Raw genomic sequence first — 23675 nt, 5'->3', positions numbered from 1 at the left:
GTGAAGATTTAATTGTATAGAGTATTCTTCTTCTTTTGGCTTTTTCCTGGTTAGGGGTCATCACAGCAGATCACCTGTCTGCTCATGATTGGCAGTAGAGTTTTTATGGTGTCAAGTTGCTGGCCCAGTGCCCAACCTTCCACAGAAGGCACATGCATGCACTCACACCTTGGGCCAATTTGGAGTGTCCAATCCACCTACAGCATGTCTTTCAGAAGGGGGAGGAAACCCTGAGGAAACCCAAGCAACCACAGGGAGGACATGCAGACTCTGCACATAAAGCACCTCTGCCAAGGATCAAACCAGAGAACCTCTTGCTGTAAGGCAGCAATGCTAACCGCTGCACCACCGTGGCTGCCCTTAATTGTATAGAGTATTAAAGTGTGTAAATGAAGAGAGTGAGAAATCAATAGTGAAAATGTCTAAATGTAAGTACAAAAAAGTTTGGAAGATGATGAGAATTAGAAAAAGAGACAGAGATTATATAAATGAAGAAATTAAAAAAAATAATAACATGGAAAATTAAAATTAATGATCTGTAGAAGAACAGAAATTTGTAGTATAATTAAACAATATTATTATGTAAATCCAAGAGACTATTTACCAGAATTGATAAAAGCCATTAAAATAAGGAAAAAGTGGTATACTAAAATCATACAGTGTCAGGATTTCCTATGAAGACTGGTAAAACTAAGTTACCAGTAAAGGGGAATTTGCCATATAAAAAGAAAATCAAAGGTGTGTGTATATTTTGTGAGAAGAAAGAGACAGCAGGCTATTTTGTTTTCTTTTTGAAATGTAAAACAGTGGTTAAACTCTGGATTAAGTTGTGTGATGAATTGTTTTTGATAATATTAATGATATAAACAATACAGATATGGATATGATTATGTATGGATATTATAAAAAGAAGAAATAATATATGAGAAGGGTAGATACAATGAATTTTATGTAATATAGGTTATTTGAAATGAAAGATTAAATCAAAATGTTGTTTAATGGGAAGTGGAGTTTAGCTGATCCATTGTGGAGAATTAGTCTATGGTTGTGGAAGAAGGAATGGGGGACAGTTATGGAAGAATAATAATGATAATGGTATATATACCATGAATATGTAGTTGTGTACCTGTAAATATGTAAATATGTGAATAATCTTTTGTTTAATGTTTGCTGTTAATTAATGGACCAGTATTATTTTCAGTAGGTGCCATGGGATCTTTTACATCCACCTGAGCTATGACCAACTCAAGCAGATGAGACCTTGGTTTAATGTCTCTTCCAAAGGATGACACACTCAGGATTGCAGCACCTCCTCCCCCTGCTGCAGTGCAGTGTCAACAATATATATACGTGGGGTGAGACTAGAACCCACAGCCTTTTGCACCAAAAGTAAGTGTGCTACCTTTTCCACCACTAACACTTCAAATTACAAGACAGCTTCAAAATCAGGGAATTTGTTATTAAGCTGTCTGACTTTGAGAAGAGTTACCTTGCTATGGTCTGATTAAGGATTGGGAATGGCTACATTGGTATCTGCTATATTGGGATATCCATTGGGTGGACTCTGCTTAAAAAAGGCACTATAGGGGCAACAAATGTTTTTGCCAGTATGGGAAAGCCATGGAACAAGAGGTGCAGACTATCATTAGCAAAGCAAGTTGGATTGTCATTTATCTCATTCTATGCTGACACATAGTGGACCCCCCCCCAGAATGACACCAACTTCTAAGCTAAAAGATGAAGCCAACCAGTCTTTCTTTGTATATAAGCATTATTTTGAGTGAAGGAAGGATTTTGCTGAGGACCAGTGTCTTGTCTTTATTGGGCACATACACAATAAAATCCAACATGTCTCTCTGCATGTTCCTCAGGGTTACAAGTCCCCTGTCATTCACACTGACTGCCACTAAGTCATAATCATATTTTTTTGAGTGCGAGGAACTTTAAAGTCCTTGACATCATGGATCCTGGCCCCAGGAAAATAGCTCACTGTAACCTTATCTTTATCCAGTCATGTAAGTGTTGGGTCAGTGTTATACAGCTTGTGGTTTATGTCCTGGTGTGACCGTGGCACTGATGTGGTGGCAGACAGCTGCTGAGACTTACTCTTCTTAATCCTTGGAGGCAATTTAGTGTAGTTATGATAGGATGAAGGTGGTGTGTGATGTCACAGGACCTCTTATTGGATGAGATGGATCCCTCCAGAATGCATAGATATTTGCACCTCTCACAGATTAAACAACTTGTGTTACACAGAAATTCAGTAACTGTCAGCAGATGGCAGTTCTTCCCTTTCTTGTGAGTATTAAATGCTATAAGTATGGCAGCAGATGGGGTACAAGCAGGTTTACTTTTCTCTTTGTCCAGTTGTGTCTAGGATTTAGTTGTGGTCTAACTGCTTCAGACATGTCCTATGTAGCTTGGCTGTGTATAGGGTATAGAAGAAGAAGTAAGCTAAGTGAAGGCAAAATTAGTTTTGAGCAGCCAATAGTTAAGAGAGGTTTAGCATAGCCATACACACACAATGTAAGAACATAGCTGGTACACTGACTATGACAATAATAAAAAAGTCCATGCCTATCTAGTAGTAATGCAGCAACATTGAAGGGTACAGTACACAACTAATGGTGGCCCAGCACAATCACGCTCAATCTACAGCAATACTGTAGCAATGAAATACTTAACCATCTTACAACTCTGTGCAGCTTTCAGCAATACTGAAATGTTCAGTGAGCACTCTAGCCAACAGCCAAATATTCTGTGAGGCAGACCAATCGCTCTAAGGGTGATTACTGAAAAGTGCTAACCACTTGCTGTACAGTGTCACCTATAGTGGCAGTGCATAGAATGCTGTGGCATGTAAACCAGTGCCATATATAATAAATCAGAAAACCAAAACAACTAGTCAGAATACTACTTGCCACTAGGTTAGCAGTAATTACAACCTGCAGAACAGCAGCAAATTACCTTGCTCACAATTTTAACACTAGTAATGTTCCATGATGGCCTCTAAACACTGCCAAACTAAGTAGTACCTATTTAGCAATATACACTGAAATCAGAAAAGAAAACTTGCCCCATATGTTAAATGACAATTTAAGCAATTAAAACACATGGTCCTGGTGTTTGAAGAGACTGATGTAGACATTATATCCAGTAAAGTCAACTCAAATCTGGTTCAGCTAGAGCTCAGATGCACAACTCCAGCTGAAGTAGATTAATTGTCCAGAAGTTAAGCAATGCATAATAAACCAGAAAATTGAAACAGCCATTGTCCAACTTACTACTAGGGCAGTAGTACTTAACTCTCAGAAGAGCAGCAATTACTCCCTCTCACAAGATATTCACAAGCAGTGTTTCTAGATCGTCAACTTGGACCCCTACAAAGATGTGGAATACTACTATCTAGTGCAAAAACTTTAAACTTTAAAAGAAAATCTATAGTCTTATTACATAATCAAAAATATCTACAGAATGATTACATGATCCTAAAAGAAGTAAACAAATTAAATAAAGTCTACATCCCCATAAAATGTAATAAAAATGCAATAAAATAATCAAACTGGACATAAACACTCCTGAAAATATAACTTAACCACAACAAATCCCCAAAACATTAAATCCCACCCAAGGCAAAAATAAAAACTAATATTTTACCTAAAAATATATATCAGTGAATGCCTTCCACTGAAAATAACTCAAGAACAAGCCAGCATCCACAGAACATATTATTTATTATTATTATTTTATTAATTGTTGCTGTTTTTTTCAAGTGAGCAAGTAGTCTTTCCCCGTTTAATTCAACTCTAATTAGTCATCATTTAAAACAATAGTAAATGGACCAATAAACTAAAAACAGAATATTAAGATTGATGAAACCATAAACATTTCATTATAAATAGTATATATTAGACATTCAAAAGCTTTTCTCACAATAACATAACACATTTCTTTCAAGATTTTTTAAATCAGATTTCATTATCTTATTGTGTCTCATGGTGGCTTTGATTGCTCGTCTTCTCATTACATCTAAAATTTGTACATGCTCCCAAATGTAACATCCGCTTATTTCAACTAATTTGTGCCTCTGTTATTTTCTTTAGTACATCTTACAGAATATGTCACGATATTATAAATATTCTGACTTTAAACATTACATAGTCTGAAATCTGAACATGTTAACTTCCTTCTGTTTTCTCCTACATAAAAATGCAGCTGTCACATGTTATAATGTAAATGACCCCTGTAGTTTGGCAGCTGGATGTCCAACATAAGTAAGGTGACTGCTAGAGTTTTATCCCACTCCCTGGCAGACCCTTCCAGTCCAGTGGGTCTCTTCCTGAACAGGGTTTACCAGTGGCATGGATGGATGGCTCCCATTGTGCCAGTGGGCCAGGTTGGTTTAAAGAAATCAAAGAACAGTGGAAACTGTAGATACTAATAATTCCAAAAGAGAAAATACGATCTAGGCACACTGAGAATGGCTAATAAATAAAATTTATTATAATAAATTTCAAACCACAAGCGCTTTCACCCTGCCAAATGCTGGGCTTTTTCAAATAGATTAAAGTAAATGAAGTTCATTTATTTAAATACCCTTTGCCTTCAAAAAAGCGCCAAATGTTTACCCTCCCCTTTGTTAAAACACAAATAGAAACTGTTAAACACATTTCATTATGTATACAACACTTGTTGAAATCCATCATCTCAATTTAAAATACAATACTATACTAACAGAACAAAACAATGTGCAAAACAGAATTAAAAACGAAACACCTATACTACTTCATTAACATAGAGGCATAGAACTATGATTTCATTGGGAAAACTGGTTAAGTTGTAGGTAAACACACTGGCAAATAAAATTTAATGCAACCAACCCCCGGGTCTAAATGACCATGTATCAATTAAACCATATCTATTTAAAAAAGCAAAGAAATTATAGTTCTATGCCTTTATGCTAATGAAGTAGTATAGGTGTTTAGTTTTTAATTCTGTTTTGCACATTGTTTTGTTGTGTTAGTATAGTATTGTATTTTAAATTGAGATGATGGATTTCAACAAGTGATGTATGCATAATGAAATGTATTTAACAGTTTCTATTGGTGTTTTAACAAAGGGGAGGATATATACCTTTAAAAACATGTGGCGCCTTTTTGAAGGCAAAGGGTATTTAAATAAATGAACTTCAGTTACTTTTATCTACTTGAAAAAGCCCAGCATTTGGCAGGGTGAAAGCGCTTGTGGTTTGAACTTTATTATAATAAATTTTATTTATTAGCCATTCTCAGTGTGCCTAAATCATATTTTCTATTTTGGTTTAAAGAAATGTTAGAGGGGCTAATGATGCAGCAAGGATGTAGATAAAATTGTGTTGATGTGCCAGGGATGTCCATAAACTTATGATGATGTGCCCAGAGTGTATATAAAATATGTATCTGCACATTGTACTAGGTAAATGCTCTTTCATCATATCATTTTTCTGGGGTTTTGTATTTAGGGCAAATATGGGTGCCTCTACTTGATAAATGAAAAGGTTATGGAACAAGTTTAATGATACATGGTGAACTCATGAGTTGCAGAATATGTTGCTGAATCTTTGAGTAAGATACTCAATTTGTTACTCAAACCGACCTTCAAATCTTCCACTTACTTTTCCCTGCTCTTTTGAAGCTAAAATGACCTGCTATTATTCATTTCAGTGGCACATAATAACTGTGCAAGCTTTCTGTTGAATAGACTGATTTATGTGATTGTTGATTTTGCAGGGTTTGTGCCTGTGTTAGTGTACGAACAATGTGTGAAGTTTTATTTTTCTCTTTGCATGTGAGTGAGTTACAGTTATTATTAACATGCACAGAGTCATGATAAATGTTAGATACCATGCAAAGAGTAGAACTAAACATATTGACAATATCTACAAATCAGAGGTAAACAAAAATACCCATATTATGAGTCAAATTCATTTTTCTAGCACATCCCTTTATATGTCCATTGTTAGGGTAAATGTCCGTGTGTGTGTGTGTGTGTGTGTGTGTGTGTGTGTGTGTGTGTGTGTGTGTGTGTGTGAGACAGCTCACTATGGTGCTGCACCTCTTCATGTTACAACACCATGGCAGGGCTGTCCCTAAATCAGAAAATATTACCTTGAGTGGTTCTAAGTCTCTGACGACATAAATAATATTAGGCATTGGGCTATAAATTTTGCCCTCAGATTTACCCTGTTTTGTAACTTGCAAACTAAATATGTCTAGTTAAATAAAATCAATGCATTTTCCTGTATATTTGCTTACACTTAGCTGATAAAAGGACTAATTTTATTAATCTGGTCATTAAGAGTACATTATCTAAAAAGGTTTACTACACAGCCACTTGTAATGCTGCCTTTGATGTCTTATGTCTCTGGTTTGTGGAAGAAATGCCAATACATTTCTCATAATTTATGACACATAACTGGCAATGCCTTATTGGTAAGATATAATCATTGCAGACATTATATTTGCACCTAGTGACCTATAATGTTTATGATTACAAGATAATGATTAAAATAATGTATAACAAATTAAATGAAGCATTGAACAAAGAGTTAAAAAAGAAAAGATATTTATTTATATTTGTTTGCCTAGACAGTTTGACTGGGTAAAAAAAAAATTCAACAGAGTACCAGGTAGAAAAGCTTCTGTTTCATAACATACAATAAGAATGAGAAGGAAATATAAATAGTCAAAAGAATATAAGGAAAATGTAGTGTAAGTGCATATTTACATGACATCATTGTGAAATACCCATAGGTTAGTACTAAGGTAACTGCTCTTGCGAGCCATTGTAAGCCTAGCCAATTATCCCTTGTGAGACTCAAACCCTGCACCTTGTGTTTGTAAGGTAAACACCTTAACCATTAGGCCACCCTCCCTTTGAATTATTTCATATTACATGTAAGATAGTGGGTAAAAGTAAATTATGAAGTATGGTGAAAGCAGGGATAGAAAGGAAATGGAAGATAATGAGCGAGAAGGTTGATGGTAAGGAGGTTTTAATGGTTATAGGGTAAAAGTTAGTACAAGGCTAAGGATGCTGGTAAGTAATGAAAGGAGAGAAGAGGTAAGAAAAAAACTGAACTAAGAGAGTGAGTATATTATATTAATATTGGCAAGTTTAATAATTTTAAATGCTGAGGTTTTAATTGTTAAAATGAAGGAAAGTAGGACTGTAGTTTTCCCTGTTATACAGGGGCAGTTTCAGTTACTAGTGAAATGCATAGTTAACTTGTTAGTAAATATTTTTTGGCTTTGTAGTGCAACTTCATAGTTTTGCTACATAAACTGAATAAAGATAGTCTCCATTTTAGATGTCAAATTTTACTGAAAACATTTTATTCTTGGGTTGAGATTGTAGGGCTCTGGATGGGTAGTATTTTTGGATTACTTTTATTAAAATAGGGCACTTGTCAGGCCAGAAATAATTTTTTGTACTACATTTAATCAAAGTACTGTAATTGTTAAAGTTTCAAACAATTTAAATCCATTAGTTCTATACACTGGTATGTTTTCATCCAAAGATTTGTAGCAAAATTGGTCATTTTGATATATATCTTTTTTAAAGATTAGTAAAAACTGAGAATATAATTAAGCAAGTAGCAGTATATAAATAGTTTTAAATACTGTTGACTTGGTAAGGTATAATTAAGATTTGTATAACATCCCTAGCCTTTTGTTTGTTTTGCAAACATAATCAATATGTTGGTCAAATAATATATACTGATCAATTGTGTATGGGTTACGTGTTCAACATGGATGTTGTTTAGGGATATTATCTTAAATCAGATGGTTTTGTGCATTTCCAGGTGGAACAAAATTCTTTTAAGGATTTTGCTGGGCATATTAATGTAGAGCCATTTATATATTTTGGAATTTGTAATTCTTCTGTGCATATTGTTGATAAAAAGTATTAAAGAAACTGAGGATCTAAGAGAGAGATCCTTCAAGAACACAGGCTGGGATATCTTGATATGAAAAGCAGGTATTTTGCCATGCAAAATATTGAGAACAATTGTTATTTGTTATTAATTTATTTTTATTGAGAAAAAATATTAAGCTTGCTGTCAAACCAAGATATTGTTTTCCTGTTTATGTATAATTCAGCTAACCTATCAATGAAGAGTTGGTGAGAGACAATACGAAAAGCTTTGCTAGGTGTACAAAAATGGAATAGACAAAGGATCTCGGCTTTTTCAAAGTGAGGAGTTTGTGAGTAACATATTCATTTTTTGCATATACAGTTATTATACCTTCAGCTGTTTTGGATAAACTATCTTTTCTAATAATGTTGCAGCCTGGTGGCAGGATTTCTTCATATTTTGATTTTGATGTATAATCAATGTTTTTGGTTTTGGATTTTAACTAATTGCTTTTTAAATCTTTTTTTTTTTTTATAGAAGACTGGTTAATAAATGTGGCATGTATCTTTTTTTTGTAGATTGTCTAAGCTTTTCTATTAGTAAAGTGTCCCTTCTCTGGTGCTTTTTTTACTAGCTGGAGCTGTTTCCATACAAGAGGATGCATACTGCTAGCAGCGTACAGTAGTGAACATACTATGACATTTATTTTATGTGAAAAAAATATCATAGTTATTATGTAATTTGGCTTCTTTTGGTATGCAGTTGTTAGGAGAGTTACAATTGAAAGCATGACAATGAAGATGATTTGTTGAGCTACCACTTTTAGTCTGGATGTGGAGCTTAGGTTTATTATAGATAAAGTAAAGCAAAAGTGTTTTCCCTGACTATATAGTGTAATGTTAAGATACACAATTTATCTTTTATGGGGGAAAAGAGCATTGGTGCAATTATATTGTAATTGCACAATTAATTTTAATAAGCTATTACCAATCTTTCAGAGCACAGAGGTTATGGTACAGCTTTGTTAAAGGAAGGTCATGCCTATTAAATCTGGTGGACTTTTTTGAGAGGCCACCTCCACCAAGAGGCCAGTCACTAGCGGAGTCTCCCAGGACTTGGTACTGGGCCTGCTCCTTTTTGGCATCTATTTCCCTGAAATGGAAGAAAATGCTGAAGGTTTATGGCTGACTAAGTTTTCAGTTGATTGCAAGCTGGGGGTTATCATCAACTCCCCTGCAGACACTAGCATTCTTCTAGGTCTGTCTCTGACTAGCAAATAGTGCCAAAGCCATGGTTTTAAACTCAGTGCTAAGAAATGCATAATTGTACCCTTTGGAAAATCAACCATGTTGAAATTACTATGTTGATAATACACCCCTAAGAGCTGACCCAGTGGTCAGGGATCTGGGTATGCACGTAGACAGTAGCCTTACCTTCGACAACCACGTGGCCACAGTGGTGACGAAATCATTTTATGTTGTGCAACTTATAGGTAAAGGCATGGCATCTAGGTCCAAAGAGGTCATTATCCTACTGTACTCCGCCCTTATCAGACCAATCATAGAGTCCAATGCTCCATTTGGTATGTACCTGACTAGGCATATGCAGCAACTAGAGTGACCTCAAAGGTTTCTTACAAAAAGAATACAAGGCGTAACAAGCCTGCCTCATGCAGAGAGCCTTAAAGCCATTTCCCTCTACTCAGTCTCCTATAGATTGCCAAGGGGTGATCTATACCTAGCTTACAAGGTATCCATAAACCCTACACTTATGAATCTCTTACATATTTGTAAGTCAAAGAGTACCAGAAATACAAGGTCTAGGGTCCTGAATTTTGTCTTTGGCTTAAACAGAACATGCTGGAGAGACAGATGTGTCCCAGAGACTGCCCCCAGTTTAAGCACAGCCTAGTCAAGTGGATGGAAATAGGAAATTTACACTGGCCTGGCATCCATGTCCCTTATGGACAGAGGTAGCTTATAAATGCCTGGCCCTCAATGTCCTATTCGGATGCAGGACATCATTATTCTTTCAGAGCAAACTTGGCTATGCTTAGAAAGACTCCCCAGGTCATTCAACTAGTAACAGTCTATGACTCTATGGTTATATGTTTACTTGTATTTAATTTTATTCTACATATATTTTAGTGAGATATAAAGAGTAGATGAAGATTATATTTGAGTGCTATTTCCAAGTATTGTGGCATTAATGATGCATTAAGAATAACAATATTACTAGGAGTTAGTGATGAGTTTTAAATATAGTATATGAATGCTGTAGGGAGTTAGGGGAAGTATGAAATGAGGTGATAGTTAGTTATTTATAAATGTGCAATGATGGGGTGGCCAGGGAATGGAAGTGGGAGGGAAGTGAAACAGGCAGCCACGCAACACGAGTGATGCACAATCTGTTAATGTATATGTGCTGTAGTAGTAGTAGTAGTAGTAACAGTAGTAGTAGCAGCAACAGTAGCTGTAGTAGTAGTGGTAGTAGTAACAGTAGTAGCAGCAGTAGTAGTAGTAGAAATAGTAACAGTAGTAGTAGCATTAGCACTAGTAAGAGTAGTAGCATTAGTAGTGGTAGTAGTAACAACAGTAGTAGGAGTAGTAGGAGTAGTAGTAGTGACAGTAGTAGTAACAGTAGCACTAGTAGCATAAGTAGTGGTAGTAGTAACAGTTGTGTTAGCAGTAGTAATAGTGGTAGTAGTTACAGCAGTAGTAGCATTATCAGTAGTGGTAGTTGTAGTAGTAGCAGTAGTAATAGCAGCTGTAGTAGTAGCAGTAGCAGCAGTAGTAGTGAAAGTGCAGTTGTGTAAGTAGACTTAACATAACAGTAGATGTTTTAATAGACCATGTTGCTACAGCATAAACTGCATGGGTTATATCCTGCCAAGGATATGACAGCTGGACAGTATTCAAAGCTTTAGGGTACCTTCCATGTACCCTAACCACTGATGGGCAGAAGGAAAGACAAATAAAATGAGTGGTGTGGATGGTTACCACTGATGGGCACAAGGAAAGATGAATAAAATGAGTTGTGTGGATGCCAAACCCTTCAGAGCTTTTTTGCCACAGAGAAAGCGAGGCTAGAGTCCTGATAGAAGGATATACGCTAGTAACAAAAAGAAAAAAAATGAAAAAAACTCATACCCTGGCAAAAAAAATCTTATAAAAAAGGTAGATGGAAGGAGGAAGCAGCTATTGCAACACAGATCGAGTCAAACATCTATTTTACTTACACAACTGTACTTATGTACATTATATTGTTCTCTGTTGCAGTAGCCTGAGCTGTATGAATAGAATACTAGAGCTTAGAAAGACAGGGAGGGGGAAGAACTAGGGTCCAGGCAAACCTGAAAAATGGTCCCAGCAAAACCTGTTCTTCATCAAGAAAAGGAATCTAATTTGTCATGTTTTGTGAAAGTATGCACAGAGGACCAAACTGCTGCTTCTAGAACACTTCTAGAGTCCTCCCCTTTCCAAAATGACACCAATGAACAGAGGGCTGCGGTAGAATGGGCTCTACCCCTGCCTGGAAGTGACTTGTTATAGTGAGTGTAGCAGAAAGAAATAGCCTGAAGCAACCACTTGTAAACTGATTGCTTTGACCTTTGACTCTGGTTGTCCCTTTTCTTCTTACCCTCATAGAAAATGAATAATTGAACAGAACTCATGAAGGTTTTAGTTCTGACTAAATAGTATCTGAGCTACCTGTAGACATCCAGAGTATGTAAAATCATCTCTCCCCCATTCTTACGTTCTACAAAGAAGACAGGGAGATGAATGGCTTGACTAAAAATAAATTCTCAAACCACTTTAAGCATAAAAGGCGGAATTCGTTCTTAAAGAAACCCTGTCTTTATGAAAATGAGATAAAGCTGACCTACTATAAGAACTTGTAATTCAAGATATCCTTCAGCAGAAGTCAGAACAATGAGTAACACTGCTTTCCAAGACAAGAACCTCAGCACAGCCTGATGAGCTGCTTTAAATGGGAAAAAGGGTTTGTTTTTCCAAAACAAAATTAAGATCCCAGGGAGGGGGCATCTGTTTTCGAAGTGGACAGATTTGAAGACGTCTTTCAAAAATGCTTAACTTGAGATTGGGTAGAAAACGGGATCTATTGGCAGCCAAGCAGGAATGCCTGAAAGATGAATCTTGATAGAAGAGTAAGAAAAATTGGAGGCTTGTACGTCACACAAATATTGTAGAACCAGAGGCATGCTGACCTTATAAGGTCCTGGTTCTTACTATGGCACCAACTAGAAAATCTTTACTATTTACTCATATATGGTTTTCTAGTTGCAGGTTTCTTTGCCTCCTTTATACCTGCTGCACATCCTCAGAAAATAAAAGGTATTAAAATTCTATCAACCAGGCAGTCAGTTGTAGGTGTTTCAAGGTGGGGTCTCTCAAACAATTTCTTTCTTGAGTGAGAAAGCATGTGGTAATTGCCCTTGGCCATTTTCAAAAGAAAGGAGAACCACTGTTGCCTGGACGTCACCACAATTGCCTTTGGGGAGTCCTTTGTATCTTTAAAATAACCATGGATATTATTGGAAAGGCATGTAGGAATGCTCCCATCCAAGAGAATGAAAAAAAATATGTCTACTAGACATGTTTGTAAGGGATCCAGGAGCAGAATTTATTTAGTTGACAGTTGTAAATAAAGGCAATCATATTTATTTGAGGAGTTCACCACAGATGGATACATTTTTGGAACACTCCCAGGTTCATTTTTCTTTTATGAGGACTATCCTGGTCCTGCTCGGCCTATCTGCAGTAATGTTTTGCTCTGATGGAATGCAAGGGGCCTGTAGGGTTAGATTGTGCTGAGTTGCTACATCCAAAGTTACAGTGGCTAATATGCACAAAGGGTAGGATTTGGCACCTCCATTTGTTTATGTGCTATATCACTGTGGTATTATCTTTGATAACCTGTAGAAGTCCTTGAGATCAGAGATGATTTAGAGGCTTGAGAGCATTTACTACTGCCAACATCTCTTTGACACTTGTGTATTTTTGTCTGTCATGTTTGTTCCACTGACCCTGAACTTTTAGACCTGAGGAAACTGCTCTCAAAACAAAGTCTATGGCATCATCTGTTATTACAGAATGAGTAGGATCTAAAAGGAAGAAGGAAAGATCAGGGTTGAGATATATCTAGTCCCTTGACCATTGTAGCTCTTTTTTGACAAATACGACAGGAGTCTGAAAAGTTAGGGGGTGGTGGGACTGGGACTAGAATGATTTGATGAACCATTGTATTTTCCTCATGTGACATGTGGAGTCATGAGACTCATGCCATGAAACCTAGAATAGGTTCATGGTTTAGTACTAGACTATCTGCCCTTAAGGGCCATTTTAAGCCTAGCCAATTATCCCTTGTGAGACTCAAACCTGGCACCTTATGTTTGTAAGACAAGCACCTTAACCATTAGGCCACCCTCCCAACCCTAAGAAATTCTATGGCTGAAGTCATGGACTGATTGGAAAAGATCAGGAAGTGTTCTATTTAGAGGTATACTTTGTCCAGAGGGAGAAAATCCCTCTTGAGGGACATATTTAGAAAACATCCCAGAAATACTATCCTGTGAGAAGGAATGAAAGAAGATTTCTGAATCTGTACCTGGAATCCCAGACCGTGAAGGACATCAAATGTGTGTAAGACATTAATGACATTTTGAAAAAGATGATAGAAATATAAGGCAGTCATCTAAATATGGAAAATTGTGTATGACTTGAAACTTGCAATGAGCTATTACAGGTACTAGATACTGTGGAAATACCACTGGTTCTGTAGATATTCCAAAGGGTAGTGCAGAAACCTGAAAATGTTAGATGGATACAGAAAAATATTTTAAAAATATCTGAAATCATTGATAAATGGCATGTTTTTAAGCATTTTTTAAAATTCAATGTTACTAGAAGACAGGAAGGAGGTATGAGAGGTAAAAGGGATTGTAGGGACATCATTCTGAATTTGCGGTTTTGGCATAAAGGTTGAGAAAGGTCGAGATATGATCTCCAATTTCCTTCTTTCATTGGCCCTAGAAAGAATCTTATATAAAATTGTTTCCTAGTTTCATCTAGGGGCACTGGTTCTTTGACCCCCATGTATAGAATATGCTGGATTACTTGAGGAAACAGTTCCCTTCCAATTCTGGACCTTTTTTGCAGGAAACAAAGAGTCTCTGCAAGCTGCAGGTTGGAAGGTGTGGAGGTATCCCCGGAAAATGAGGTAGGGACTCCCACTTCCATCTATATCCTTTGTGGATGATTATCACAATCCATTTGCCTGAAACTAACTGATGCAACAACAGGAAATGCAGAGCTAGACTTTGGAAAATATTTAAAGGATTGCCAGTGTAGGAGGGGATTTCTGGAAGGGACAGATAGTTACTCTGGGTTTTTGGACTGTCTTTGGAACTGGGGAGGCCCCCCCCCCTTCTTTTCAGAGTCTCAGTACCATTGCTTTTTGAAGGCCTGCTTTCCTGAAACTTCCTAAGACTGTTTTGTTTCCTGTAAAAAGTTCAGAATTGAAAGGAAAACTCTTTTACAGACTTCAAGAAGGAGGATTGAAAAATCTAAGCAACCCCTTGGATTACCTTTCCTCTTTCAAGAAATTATTTTTCAGGATCTCAGATGTTGATGGCCCACATAATGCCTCCTTGTCAATGGAAGCATACAGAATCTCAGCTTTGTCATTCCCATGTAAATTATGTAAAAGTACCCATGCACATCCTCTCATAACTCAATGAGCAGCAGCTGCACATGATACAGCGTCAGTAGAATCATAAGAACACTTTAAAGTTTGTTTGGTTATCTGAGAAGCAGACGCAATTAAATAATTCAGAGAAACTGTAGTCTGCAAACAAGGGATGTTAGCAGTTAACCTCTTCAGATTTTCAAAAGAAGCCAGCAAACACTTCAGTATGTTTGCTTTGCAGTTTAAAATTCTGAAAGTTAAGGCAGCAGAAGGCTAAGCTAACTTCCCAAAATTGTCTGACATTCCCATCCTTATCAGAAGGAATAGGATTAGCATTCACAAAGTGTTTGGCATCGGATGGGTTTGTCAAACAAATCACTGCAAAATCAGATATGGGATTAGAAAAAAATATCTGTCTGAGAAACCTTGTATAATCTCTGAGACATGTTAGGGGCTGAAGGTTGGATATCAGAGGATATGAGAGGATGTGCATGGGTACTTTTACATAATCTACATGGGAATGACAAAGTTGAGAGTCTGTATGCTTCCATTGACAAGGAGGCATTATGTGGGCCATCAACTGCTGAGATCCTGAAAAATAATTTCTTGAAAGAGGAAAGGTAATCCAAGGGGTTTCTTAGATTTTTCAATCCTCTCTCTCTGGTTCCCAAGCTCTAAAATTCTCATAGTTATCTTCCTATGAGCCTATCTAAGCTCTCAAAATTTCTATAGCTCTCTCTAAGCTCTCAACAACTCTTACAGCTACCCTCACACAGCCCAACCTTGTAAATATTGTAAATAGCATTCTACTGTTGATGTGTGTATGTAAAGCATATTTACATTTTCTTAAAAGGTTTGTATGTAAACTGTTTCCACACCTAACACATATCTGTTTTCCTCATATGAAACTGTATGATCCCTACCTTCAACTTAATGAATTTGTTAACTATGCATGATATTGAATGCATTTATGAGTAACTATTCTACATAATATTATCTTTAATATTAACTATCAGTTGTATCTAAATTGTATAATGCATCTTGGAGTTTTTCTCCCTGGGCCTCCACTGAAAATGGGTCAGTTCAGCCCAGTGGACTTCCCCAGTAATCAAACTGCAAATAAATAAATAATATCAGATATACTGCAGGCTGTAAAGAAAACATCTGCTAATGCTGATAAAACAGTTGGAACAGCTGCACTCTGATGAAAGTCCAGTTGTACTACATCATAATATTTTGATGAGAAACTGGAATTTTGCTGTTTCCACTGGAATAATTATTTATTTTGGAACTAGTTTCAGAAAAAGATAGCTCTTCTTGGAGGAATAAAAAGCATTACTTTCTTCAGAATCACATTGTTCTGCTTCGGAACAATTAATAGATAAAATCCCCTCACAGTCCAGTCCCTGTTCTTCTGACTAGGAATACTTGTCAGTAAGATAGGGGGTATTTTATCATCTACCATTCAGTTTGGAATCAAGAGTTCAAGGAATTAATGACTTGGCAGAAACCCTTAGCAAAGTCTAAAATGTCTTCCTTGTCTAAAGATAGAGGGACAGGAAGACAGAATTCTAATATTTATCTTTCTGTTTCTTTTCTCTAGGAGACCTCCTAGAAAAAGACAGACTTAAGGCAGGGGCACTTGTCCAGGAATTTAGCACTTTAGATCAACTACACAGTATGGTATCAACTGCTCTCTCCTCTGAGACAGAGAAGAGGGGTTTTCCCATGTCCATAGAGAACATCCCTAAAGCCACAGAGGATGTTTCTGGCCCCTGCTCCTTGTTGGCTTGAAGAACACACCAGAGGAATCTAGAAAAGATGTGTGGTCTGAGAAGCCAGATATGGTCACTGCAGAAGCACTCATCAGTGGCTGAGGCAGAGAAGACGTCAATTGAACAGACATGGGCTCCCTGGAATTATTCTTTTTCTTGTGACTGGAGGAGGGGAAAAACTGAAGCTGGTAGCTTGCTCCATGGTTAATCGAGAAAAGAGCCTGACATGGTATGCAAAGCCTGTGATAGTTGTTAACATCCTTATCATGAAAAAACACTATTTACAGGAAAAAATACACAGTGACAACCTCCAAAAACACTTGTACTAGCCCTAGACTAAAATAATTGACACAGTTCTATAAAAATTTAAAAAAATATATTTTTGCAGTTTTCCTGAAAAGGCACGTATTGAAGTTAAACTTAGTCTCCTGAAAAGAATATCTCATGACAGTCCATTAAAATCCATGAGCTAGCTAGAATAAACAGTTTTGCCCAAAAACAATTTAGCTTTTTTTCTAAAAAAGTAAATATTTGTGAAAGATTTTCCTCTGAGGGGTACTTATCTGTCCAGTAATCAAACAGCACTAGCTGAGCATCGATCCTCCAAAGCCTTCAAGGGAAATGTACTTCAATAGCAAGAATGTTTTGAAGGGATTGATGCCCAAACCACTGATTTTATGTGGCTCTCTTTGAGGACATGAGTGGCTGGGGGATGTGGGAGGTGCCCTAAAGTTTTGAATACTGGCTGGTTGTCATATCCCTGCCGGGATATAACCCATACACGTTGGCTACTGCAACAATGATTTATTGATGATCACATCAGAATGACAACCAGGTACCTTTAGACTGAAAAGATAAGTATCTAACAGAGTTCATAACCTACTGGGTCTCTCGATATCTATCACTAAGAATGTAATGTGGCATAGTGAGGCACTTGCAGTTTTATTTTCAATGCACTTTTCTCAGGCTGAAGGCAGTTAGGCAGCTACCTGTCAATTAGCTTATTTTGCAGGCAAGAGCATATTTAATTATTAAGTAGAGTTTGAGTATGGTACCCATCCAAAGTAGTCAGTCCCAATTCAAATATCCTTCATTATGCTGACTATTATGTATTAAGGTACCTCAACCTAGGTTCAAACACTCTGTGACTTTAATATATACATGGCATGCAGCAGCTATATGTTCATCCAGCCACATTGAATATCTTAAATGAAATGGGAAATATATGATCCCCAGGTGCCCCAAGGTAATGTCCTTTCCTAAGCAGGCACCTTATGCAGTATTAGAAAGAAACAGGAAAATACAACAGAGGATATATACCTTACAACAGTTATATATTTTTTTCTTAATGTATAGCACAGATGTCAAGGTAATATTTTTACTGTTGGGGACAGACTCTCTATATTAGCTGAACAACGCTATTGTTTTCTGCTTTGTTGAAGGGATACAGAGAGAGGAGAATACATGCAAATCCTATAATACCAAATTCAAGAGAAGACAGAGATGGAGTCAAAGTATGGAAATATAGCGGTTGCATACAAATTAAAACTATGTCTGTGCATTTATTCTGATGAAGAGTGTGCAAATAATAGTAGATAAGGCGAACGCAGCAGCTGATATAAACAGAAGTAGTGCAGATAGCTAACACTATCTTACTGACTTTAATTCTGCTCCCTTGTCACATGCTAGATAAATGAAGCTAGAACACATTGTCAAAATGTTAATATATGTCACATACAAATCTGTTACAGTTAACATTTGCTACACATTCATCAAGCACATTAGGAGAAGCTATAAATGAAAATTACTACTGTTGTAGATATTATTTTCAGAAATATTTATATGTGAATACGTTAAGACTGCAAGACATTACACTGTTCATATAAAATGAATAAAAAAACACTATGTCATGTGATTGTTACATCTGCCTATTGGTATTGGTCAACAAAGCATAATTTTTTGGCACTAATTTATTTTTATTCACTTATCGGTAAAGTTGTCTTCCACATCATGATGTAATTTTGGGTTACTGGGGAAAGGGATCGCTTAAGGACAGTCAGTAGATTGTATATTATTATGGAGTGTGGATTGCTGACTTTGTGTTTTGGGGTGAAGAATGGCAAGCAGGGAATACTGCATTTCAACCAAGTCATTGTCTTAACAGCCCACTGCTAATACCCATGAAAGGTAGCAGAAAGTATCATTTAATTTAAAAAAAATGGCTATGCATACAGGTCTGAGAAAACTACCAAACTAATAGCAAATAAAAATTGCAACTATTAATGATAACACAACAAGGCAACTGGAATGTCACTGCAGAATTTTCCCTAAATAAGGCAATTTATGTTGACTCTTCAAAAAGTCATAACCACTCAGTTTCTTTATCTGGTGCAGTACGGTTTGAACAGTTAATTTGTATGCTGTCATGTTTTTGCTATGATTGATTCTTCTGAAGTATCTAGCATGAACTAGTTTTAAGTCTGATATACTGCCAAGTTATATTTTGTTTCATAGTTTCAACCTCTCCTCCTCCAAATGTGTGTGTTTATCTTTGTTTAGGGTTGAGGATCATGTGCATTCACATGGACAGATCCAGGAAAACCTCTCAAAGCTCAACCTGCCATGTTTGTATGGTTAGACAACTAGATGTTTCTAAGCTCTTTCCTCCGGAGAACCCAAGAGGGCATACCTACACTGGACTAAGATTGCAAATGGGCGAAAGACACAATCTGAATATGTTTTAGGACTAAAGGATGCCTCGGGTCCTTGTCAGGGACAAAATGGTAATAGAACTGTGTTGGCTCATGAACATGGATATAAAGAATGAGTGACACAAAGGAAAGGAGGTCAAGTGAAAGCAAAAGGAGGGAATATGCATTGCATAAATACATATGTAATCCTCACGTATTCATCTGTGGTTGGAATACATATATGACACACGACATGTTAAAATAAACTGCTGACAGTGTAAGTGACAAAAACAGCATGACCTATGAGTGGATGAAGTTAAACCTGCCAAGGATCAGAATCCTTGAAATGCATTTCCTGAAAAATAAAACAGCCAAAAATATTTTTTTAAGTGTTTTTTTACAGGGGTCAAGCCACCCTACACCCCACCCCTGAACTTATATATACCATCTTCATAGTCATGCCAACTTGAAGAAGGGGTAAATACCCCCAGAAAGGGCATTACTGCTGGCATAACTCACCAACAGTGAGTTCCTAAGGAGGAACTCTAATCCTCAGAGGGTTACATTTTGGGCAAATGACATTTGAGAATTCAATCTCCGTCTACCCTAAGGTTACCCGTTTTTTATCATTGTCAGAATCTAAGAAGGACAGGTTCTCAGACCTCAACATATAGTTTGTCTCTTTTGATTGTTCAGTTTTGGAGGATTTTGTAAACTGATGTTTTATTAATGTCAAAGCATACTCACAATGTTGAATGTTTTGGTTTGAAGCTGGGATTATTCTGTGAAACCATAAAAATACACTTTACATCCTATGACTGCCTGATTCCCACTTCAGTAAAGATAAACAGGTTTTCTCTGCAAAAGAAGCTTGAAGCTGAAAAGTACCATGTGAAGGCATCTCTTTATTCTATAAATGACGACACAGACCTAAAAGTGAACTCAGTCTGATTTGGACATCTGTGGAAGGACATTTTAATGTACATGTTAGACAAATGTGTATGTGTCTATGTGTACAAGTTGCAGAGCCTGATACAGTGTAGAGACACATACTAATGACTTCTTGGAAGGAAAACATTACTTGAAAATGACTCAAGTGTTTAAGACATCAGTTTTTTCCATGTTCACAAAGAATAGCAGTTACAATCATTGTTCTGAAGAGACTTTGCAAGAAGCATTCTAAATGTCATAACCATACAAAGAGCAAAGTTTAGTGACTTACAAAGGTTTTCTAAAAGTTACAAAAAAAATCTAATATCTTTTACACTTCCCCTGATAAATTTCATTTAGTGAGAGTCTGGAAATTAAGAAGATATTGCTGTACCAAGAAGATGTCGCTTGATTATACTATATATGTGAATTGTAAAAATGTGTTTTGGATGTTCATCTGTAATTCATTTGAAAAAGAGCATTATCCCACAGATTCAGCAGTGTGATTCTGTAAGTGAAGCCTTCACCAAGGGTACATTCAAAACCAAGTCATTAAAATCAGTGAAGTGACTTGTTTATGTGCAGATGTTTAGTGCATTAACAGAGAACAACAACAACAACAGAGTACTCTGTATGTGTATGACAGATATGGGTATATTTCTGCTATAACTAGGAGAATTCAAACTGATTTTCATTTTTAGTATTTGACATTAACATAAACAAAGTGTTACAACTTAAAGTAAAAAAAAAATTCCATCTTTTTTTTTATCCTTTGGAATAAATTGCTGAAGTAAAGAAAAATATTAAAAGGGAAGAAAATGTGTTGCAGCTTAAAATAAAAAGTATGATATACTTATCTTTAGGCCTGGAATAAACTGTTACTCCTGCCTCTACCACCCAGTAGCCCCTCTGTGCACGTCTTGTGTTAATATGCATTTCTTATGTTACCCCATGGCCTGTTTTTTTTTTTTTTTGTCAGCTGATAAATCTAAATCAGGTGGATACTGTTATATTCCGGGTTAGTCTTTCCACATTTAGCTTATGCCTGAATTAAATATGGTGTGGATACTCCATTTTGCTTGCATATTTCCCTCACATTTATAGAATCCACGGTGGTGGTGCTGCGGTAGCATTGTCCCCTCACAGTAAGACGCTGTCCGGTTTGATTCTCACCTAGAGCGTCTTCTGCGTGGAGACATACGTGAATGGGTGTACCTTTGTTGAAGGTTGTGTCAGGGCAGGCAACTCGGCATGTAAAAATTAACTGCTAATCATTAGCGGACGGGAGTTCCACTGTGGCGACCCCTAACCGGGAAAAGCCGAAAGATACAACATTTCTCTCACATTTATACTTAAATTGTCTTATGATGTTTGAATATATTGTTCACCATATTGCTGTGTTATTTCTCTATTTTAGAATCACTAGCAGTCAGAAATTTATTTTTTACAAGAGCCAGAGAAATGTTTGCCTCATGAGACGAAGCTGGAGAAGGACAATCTACTGTAGCTGAGATATATCCAGCTAGATTTTGTGAGGAGTTACTTTTCCAAAAATGGGAACAGATCAAAACAAATAAAGGTCAAATGCCATCATTTAAACAAAAAATCCAAAGTGCCAAAAAACAAGTTCTTCTTGTTTTTATTTTGTTATGATTTTTCAGTTTATTAATAGACACTGGAAAGTACGGAAAGAATGTTTAATTTCAACATTTTCTGTTTGACCATTCCATGAGGGCTGATATTTACTGTTGTTGGTGTTTCTACTTGAATTCCCAGAAACACATAATTACTTGACAGAAGAAAACTGCTCTGCCTGTGTACTGTCTCTCATTCATTCTCTCACATCTCTCACTCTCTCTCTCTCTCTTTATATATATATATATATATATATATATATATATATATATATATATATATATATATATATATATATATATATATATGTTTTGACCCTATAAACCTTCCTAAGTGCAGTCTACCTAACCCATCCAACATATTCTACTACAAGTTTGGTTATGGTTCTGTGATGCATGCTGGAAGATCTTTGCTGTCAGTTATTTCCTTGCTGATAAAGAACTACCACTTTACATAATTTCAGAAGTTTTCTTTCTTTACTTTTGTTGTATGTTTTGTGCATACTTTTCTGCAAACTGCTAATTTACTGCATCAAAATCCATGTTCTGCTTTGTTCAAGTTATTTCTGCATCTAACTCTATGGTGGATATAATGTTCCTTAGCATATTGGTGCTGGCCTTGTGAACGGCTGAAAAGGTTATGTATACATTGCTAACCCTACCTCTGTTCTTATATACGTCTCTGCAGCTGAATATCCTGCTGGCACCATATATGGACTTATTCCACTGAAAGTCCAGATGTCATTCATCAGAATTCAGTGAAGGCTTTTTTATTAGCAATGCCTTTAGTCATTTATATTTTATACTTGGGTTTGCATATCACAAATTAGCAAATAAACATAGTTTTATTAAAAGCAATGGATTGTGTAATTATTTCATACTATCTCGCCCTATATTTTTCATGCTTTGCAGATTTCATTGTCATTCCTTTTAGCAGTTCTGCAGTTTTTTGTTACAGAATTATTAATGGAGTCTCCCTGATAATGAAACAGAAGGAGCTCAAATGGATCTCTAAAGTTCCTTAAGTTAATATCACTTAAAGGTCGTGCATCAATCAGTTTTCCCTGTTTTGACAAACTCTAAAACCTTTTTTTTTATGATAGCAAGTTCTAATTTAATTTGTTAGCAAAGTAACTGAACAAATCCTTTTCAGACCGATTTTAAACATTAATCTGGCAATAGGCACAAGGGAAAGATACAGTGTATGCTAGGACAGTTTAGCATAGCTTGCATATTAAGAGGTAGAAAGAAACTGGAGTAATGTAAGAAGCCCACCCAACTCCAGGACTAACATACACAGTTCAGACAGTGAATGGCAGTCAGGAATGAGCTTTGAGGCAGGGAACTGACCACTAAGCCACTGTGCCACCAGTCCAACAAGTCTGGCCTATAGCTAGGTGCTGACATAGTAAAAATTTAGGGAGTCTATGTATAGTAAACAATCTAACTTTAACTTATTCCAATACTGAGGTTCATGTGCCCTCACTTCCTGACATGAATCTGGCTTACAACAACATAGTGGTTTATACGATCACATATGCACCAGCTATAATCTTTTCGTTGAAGGGGTATTAGTTTTACAAGTTTTACAATGGTCACATTTATGCTGTATGACTGAACAAACAAGTTAACTATAACAGAGATGTTAAGTGGACAGTGAAGGCAGTTAATTACATCTGAGTTGTTGTTTGTCTTTCGGCTTTTTCCCGGTAAGGGGTCGCCACAGTGGAACTCCGGTCCACTAATGATTGGCAGTAGATTTTTTTTTTTTTTACAAAACGCAGAGGTGCCAGCTTGATGCCCAACCTTCAACGAAGGCACACCCATTTATGCACTCATGTCTTTCGGACACTACCCAACTGCGGGGAGGACATGCAGACTCCACACAAAAGGCACTCTCAAGCCAAGCTGAGAATTGAATGGGAGAACCTCTTGCTGTGAGATAACAATGCTACCGCCGTACCACCACGGTATAGTTAATTACATCTGAGTAAAAACTGAAAAAGAAGAAATTAGTGGTTGCACACACTCTAGTAAAACA

This window comes from Protopterus annectens, chromosome 2.part1, assembly GCF_019279795.1.
Source record: "Protopterus annectens isolate FY-2018-M chromosome 2.part1, PAN1.0, whole genome shotgun sequence".
NCBI lineage: Eukaryota > Metazoa > Chordata > Ceratodontiformes > Protopteridae > Protopterus > Protopterus annectens.
The sequence above is the reverse complement of the archived record's forward strand: the minus strand, read 5'-3'. Positions refer to the sequence as shown.